A 6,590-nucleotide genomic window follows, 5' to 3' on the forward strand; every position below is an offset into this window, starting at 1 on the left:
CTTCCCCACCGAGATCCGACAACCTAGATATCTATCTGAAACTGCTCACTCCTCAGACCCAGCCCTCACTGGGGTTTCTAAGCCCAAAACAGAGCTTGCCTGAAGGAAGAGAGGGGAAGAACTGGGGAAATCTGTTTCTATCACTTATCAGACATGTAATTGCACACTATGTACCTTGAGTAAACCATCACTTACTCTCTCGGAGCCACTTCTATAAAATGGGGATGAAACTATCTGCCTTGTCTTTCTTACAGGATTTTGTGGATCAGCTAGAAAAATGTTGGTTAAAATGTTTGAAAAATAAAAAATTTTTAAAAAATATTTTAATGTTTGAAAATAGGAAATGAAAATAAGAAAGGAATAGTTTATTATGTCATAAGCGATTCTCAATTGTGCAGGCCTGGCCTGTAATTTGACCTTTGGGGCCTCTCTGCCTGACTTTTCCCTTCAAGTAGCTAGTGTTCTCATCACTAACAAAATTTCCTCTCCAACCTGAATCCAGTTTCTGTCATTTACCTCTTAGAATAATGTTTGTGGACCATATGGGGAAAGTGCAAAAGACAATTGAGAAAAAGAAATGGGTGCATCATGACATTTTATATTTTGGAATGGAAGGCTTTGTTTTCTTTTGGAATAATAATTTTTTAAAAATAGACAGCAACTAAGTAAGCTGGAGAAATATGCTAGGGATCCATCTCTGGGTGCTTTAAGTCACCCTGGCCTCCTCTACCGTAATGTACAGCTGGTGTTCACCTGGCCTCCTGAATTCTGTTGCCGGTTCCTGGAGGGCAGCCACCATCAGCACCTAACACAGAGGAACTATTTCTAGCACTATAGACTATTTGGGCCTTAAATATTTTTCTGATCTCTTATTTCATAGATAGGAAACATGAGCTAGTGCTAGGCACATGGGAAATACTCAATTATTGAATTTTTAAATGTATAGAATATTAGAGCAGAAGGGGTCATAAAGATGATCTAATTTGGCTACTATAGTTTTAGTGACTATAACTATATTATGTAAGCAAGTGTTTAGATAGCACTTCCTATGTGCGAGTATTCTTCTAAGCCCTTCTAATTCTCATAACAACTTCATGATGCTGTTCTGATCACCCTCCCCTTAGAGATGGGAAAACTGAGGCACAGAGAGGTTTAATAGTTTCTCCAAGGTCAGAGAGGAAGTGGTAAGCGCAGATTCAGAAGGTTTGCTGCCTCACCTGGGATCTGCATTTGTCACCACGGTGCTACACTAACTAAGGAAAACCAAGCCCCTGAGATGGGAAGTGACTTGCCCAAGTCACACAGCTGCTTGGTGACAGAAGTAGCACCAGAATTCATAGCCACTGACCCCACTTCATTGCTCTTTCCCATGTGCCTCACTGTGATTATGTCTGTGTATATCACAGACATGAGTTGTGCCAGGCCTTCCCTGGTATCGCCTCAGAATCACAGACATTCTGCTGGTGGGCAGGCTCCATCCCCATTTCACTGTACGTACATTAGGGAGTACGTACATTGAAGGATTTGGGACAGCGGACCCTTGTTCTCTAGCCCTGTGACCCAGAAAACGTGAGAACTGCTGCCACTGGCCAAATGCAAAGGGCCAGGGACTCTTGGCTGGACCAGGTTAGAGCCCGGGCCTTCCACCGGCCCGCTCTGTGACAGAGGACTGCATGTGCCAGACATATTTCCGTCAAGCCACCTATCTCTGAAAGGCACAGGATGTTTTAAAAGCTTGCAAGTGAGTAGCTTGGTAGGAAACATGAAGTCTGTAACACAGTGGTTCTCAGACTTACTCTGAGCCCCTAAAAGAAAGGGTTTTCTCAGCAGAAAATGATGACATATTAACATATTAAAATACCTAAATACATAATTTTGTGCTGTGCCATATCTAATAGAGTTTAGAATCACAGGTACCAAAATTTTAGGGGAAAAAATATCGTAAAAGCCTTAAAATTGAGAAAATTTTATTTTATGATTTTTTTCTTTGAACTGGGACAAGATGGCTATTACTCTATTTTCATGACAGAACACCTCTATCCAGCTTGTGGAACACCAGTCCTGCCGAGCCTAGTCTGAGAACCACTACAATAAGTAAAATATGCAGAAAGGACCTCCATACCCCAGAATGGAAAATAAAAAGCAAGTCCGGGATCAACTGGAAGGTTTTAACCTGATCAAAGAGAAAGAGAGAGAGAGAGAGATGAGAGAGAGAGAGAGAGAGAGAATGAACTGTTTCTATTTCTCCAAGCCTAGCTTGGTCTCAATGACCTTGGTTTTTCTAATACAGGCCACAGTCACAGAGTGATGTATTCTCAACCTCTCATTTTCAGGAAAAGGAAATTCCTACAAAGAGAGTATATTATATGTAAATGCAAGTTCCATATAGCCATAAGTGTATCTGGACAACACTCTATAAATATCCAGTGTTGAAAACACCATGTAACGTAACAAATGAATGGGCTTGAGTTCCCTGAGACTCCCCTGGGTTGTTTGGGAAACAGTTAAGCAAGCCACCGCCTACTCCCTTTTACAAAGCAAGGATTGCTTTTACAGTGCAAATAACCATTCCCTAACTTTTCTGTCTTAAAGATCACTTTCTGCAGATTACATTTTCTGGAAGTAAGAAAGATGTGTAAAGACAACCCACATTCACTCGGTCCAGCAAATATACCCTGTTTATTTCACCATCCCTAACATGACTGCTGCTCCCGCCACCACCCCAGAGACTCTTGACTTCCTCCACGTCTCAGGGGTGGAAGAGGCCTTGGCCACCGCAGTCCCACAACCACCCATAGGAATGGAATAATTGACTGTAAGGTCCAGAGGTAGCCATACTTCCATTCCCTGTTCTTTAGCTCCTCATCATTCATTCTCTCATCCACTCTTTCCACAAATATTTATCGAGTGCCTACTATATGCTAGGTACTGTTCTATTAATAGGTGCTGAGGATACAGTAATTGAACTCAGAAAGACTGACTCCTTAGTCTCAGGGAGTTTGCCTTCTAGCGGGAGTAGACATGAAACAAATGAATAGATGAAAGATAGTGGATGGTAAGTACAATGATGACAAATAGAAACGGGGATGGATAGGAAGTGACTGAGGGAGAAACCTAGGTAAAAAGCCTCTCTGAGGAAGTGACATTTACATAGAAACCTGAATGACAGGGAATCAGCCATGCAAAAAATCTGGGTAAAAAACATTCCAGGCAGAGGTGACAACTCATGCAAAAGTCCTAAGACAATAGCCAGCTCACTGTGGTCAAGAAACAGAAAGCCCGGAGACTGAAGCCCGGTGTGGTAGAGGAAGAAAGTACAAGATGAGGTCAGAGAGAGAGGCATGCCCTACCTGGTGTACAGCTCATAGGCCAGGGTAAGGAGTTTGGATTTCATTCAAAGTGTAATGAGAAGCCTTTGGAAGATGCTAAACTTGGAAGTGATATGACTTGATTTACGGTTTTAAAAGATCATGTTGGCTGCTAGGTGGAGAATAAAACGAGGGATTAAGAGATGCAAGGGAAAACACTTAGGAAGCTATTATAGTGGTCCAGGTAGAAAGAGCAGTGGCTTGAACAAGGATGGTGATTGTGGGATGCTGAGAAGTGGAAAGACTCAGGAAATGTTTTGAAGTTGGAGTACTCTAATGACCTGTCTTGGTTCCTTCTGAATGGTTTATCCATATCAAGTAGAAAACTGACAAATATTTATTGAGCACCTACTATATGCCAGGTACTGTGCTAAGCAGTGCAAGTTACAGTACAGAGAAGACAAACCCCACCTCCTCCTGTTCTACTGCCATACAAAGCTCTAGGTTGGGGAAGCTAGTGCCAGTCCCAATCCTGCCCCATTTTCAGGGCCAGAGGCACACCTCTTACCCCACCCCTGCACTCTACTCTAATGCTAAGCTGGAGTTGATGGGGTGAGGGGAGTGTTTACAGTCGGAGAATTGATGCCATAAAAAAAGAGTCCAAAGTTCCCCCCAAGATCTCAGAGCAAAGACCAGGGGAGCCCAAAGCTTCGACAGTGGGAGAGGGTGCAGCTAGAGCCATGAGGACAAGAAAAACCTGTTGTTGGCCACGCCACTGGTAGTCCTTCTGGGGTCATTGGAGCCCAGTCTGCAATAACCTGAGTCAAGCCAGACTTCCTGGGCCTTCTCCACCACCCGATTCTGCAGTACAATTCCAAGCTCCCTTAGTGGATTTCTGAGTCTCGTGTGCCCTCTGGTGGCACATTCCTGAAACTGTAGCTTTTCACTATTCTATCTACAAACTTCTCCCAATCTACCTGCTCCCAAGGGCAATATGGGAAATTCTGGAAACCCTGGGAAGGGCAAGTAATGTCATTGCTAAGACAAAGGGCCACATCAGCTTCTGAGCCTTAGAGACATGAGCTAGCTCTCCATCTATTGTCAGATTCGTTTGTGAGTTAAACTATTTTTGAGCACCTACAGTGAGCTGATCCCAGGCACCAACATGTGCAAAGCTGACCCAAGCACGGAAGATCAGGCACTCTCACCAAGCGCTTTGAGTCTGGATCTGGTAATGTAAAGAAGCTAGAGCAGGTTAGAATTCGCTCTGCTGTCAGGGGCGTGCATCCAGTGACTGTGGCAGGAGCCAGGAACCAGACTCTTCTGTGGTTCCAGCTGCTTCATTTCCCTTCGTTCCTGCCTGTTTTTTAAGCCTGGTACTCTGGCTTTTCCATCAACTCTATAAGCAAGTTATTTACTATCCTTCCAATAAATGTCTTTTCTGCTCACATTAATTGGAGTCTGATTTTGTTTTTACAACCCAGAAAATGACAGAAAATGACATTGGTCAAGCCTCTCTGAGCTTTAGTTTCCTCCTCAGTAAAAAGGGATGATAACAATAACTTCCATATGCAAGTTTTATTAAATGAGTATATTGATTATCTATTGCTGCATAACAAATTACCATACATTTAGCAGCTTAAAACAACACACATTCATGATTTCATAGTTTCTGTTGATCACGAGTCTGGGCATGGCTTAGCTGGATGCTCTGCTTCAGGATCTCACAAAACTGCCATCAAGATGTCAGCCAGGACTGCAGTATCATCTGAGGCTCGAGTGAGGAAGAATCAAGTCCAATCTCAGGTGGTTGTTGACAGGACTCAGTTCCTGCAGGCTGTTGGACTGAGGACCTCAGCTCCTTGCCACCTGGGCCTCTCCAGCACAGCAGTTTGCTTCATCACAGTCAGCCAGGGAGAGTCTGCTAGCACAATGGAAGTCACAGTCTCTGGTGGCCTAATCACAGAAGTGTCATCCCATCACTTCTGCTGTGTTCTCTGAACTAGAAGCAAGTGACTAGGCCAACCCATTAGGCAAGAGTTGGGGATTAGCCAAGGGCATGAATACCAGGAGATGGGGATCATTTGGGTATATCTTGGAGTCAGCCTGCCACAATGAAGTAGCTGTTAGTCATCATTCAAGGCCTTGTTCAAAATCCCACTTCCTTCTTGAGGGCTTTTCAAGTCCCTCTTCAACCCACACCTATCAAAATTAACCCCTCTTACAAATGGGGAGACTTGAAGATGTACTGGGTATTAGATGGGGTTATTTTTAATTGTGTTTGGAGGGATAATGTTATTTTGGTGCTATAAGATGTTCTTCTCAAGAGGTACTACTGAAGCATTTAGTGGTAGACTATAATGATGCTCACACTTTTCTCTAAGATATTTCAGAGTAGTAAGGAGAGAGTCAAAGGTCATTCTCCGTTTGTTTCCCAATCTCCCTAAGTGGTTGCCATGGAAAAAGTTACTTTTGCTCTTGCCGAAATGGTTCCAGAAGCCAGCTTTAGATATGTGTATAAGAGGATATAGGGGCTGAAAGGAATAATATTTAACAAATATCATACTTTCCCATCTCATAAGCTTCAGAAGGCTCCCAATTTAGGGTTATAGTCACAGATATATATAAATTCACTAAAATTCTTCCATCAACCCTGAACAAAAGAATGTGGGGTGGGGATGGTTGTCATTGACTTATAGATACTGTCATCAATAAAAAAGTGGTGTTCTGCATATAGCATTTCCCCTTCTATATTGTGTTTGATCCTTCAGATCAGGAAGAAAAAGGATCCTGGAGAAAGCCCAAGGTGGAGAACCAACTCTCCAAAATCAGTTATCGCCCTGATCATTGCCAGTCCCATCACACAGACGTGGTGGGCAGACACTCAGGACAAGGATCCTCTTTTGATTGGTTTTGACCCAGGTAGGTCTCAGCCCTTAATGCAGGACTTGGGCTTAGGGGAAGGGTAAAGGAAGGGAGGAAGATGCTTCAATCACTGCTGGGCTTGGCTCAGGCCAAGATCCAAGGCTCGACCTCTGCCTGCATCAAGAGTAGGAAGCATTGGGCGGCTGGTTAGCTCAGTTGGTTAGAGCGCGTGCTCTGAACAACAAGTTTGCTGGTTCGATTCCCATATGGGCCAGTGAGCTGCGCCCTCCACAACTGGATTGAAAGACAATGACTTGACTTGGAGCTGATGGGTACTGGAAAAACACAACGTTACCCAATAAAAATTAAAAAAAAAAAAGTAGGAAGCACACACCTAGTCACCTCACACAGTCTTGG

Source organism: Hipposideros armiger, unplaced genomic scaffold (genome assembly GCF_001890085.2).
Source record: "Hipposideros armiger isolate ML-2016 unplaced genomic scaffold, ASM189008v1 scaffold_371, whole genome shotgun sequence".
In the NCBI taxonomy this organism is placed as follows: Eukaryota; Metazoa; Chordata; class Mammalia; order Chiroptera; family Hipposideridae; genus Hipposideros; species Hipposideros armiger.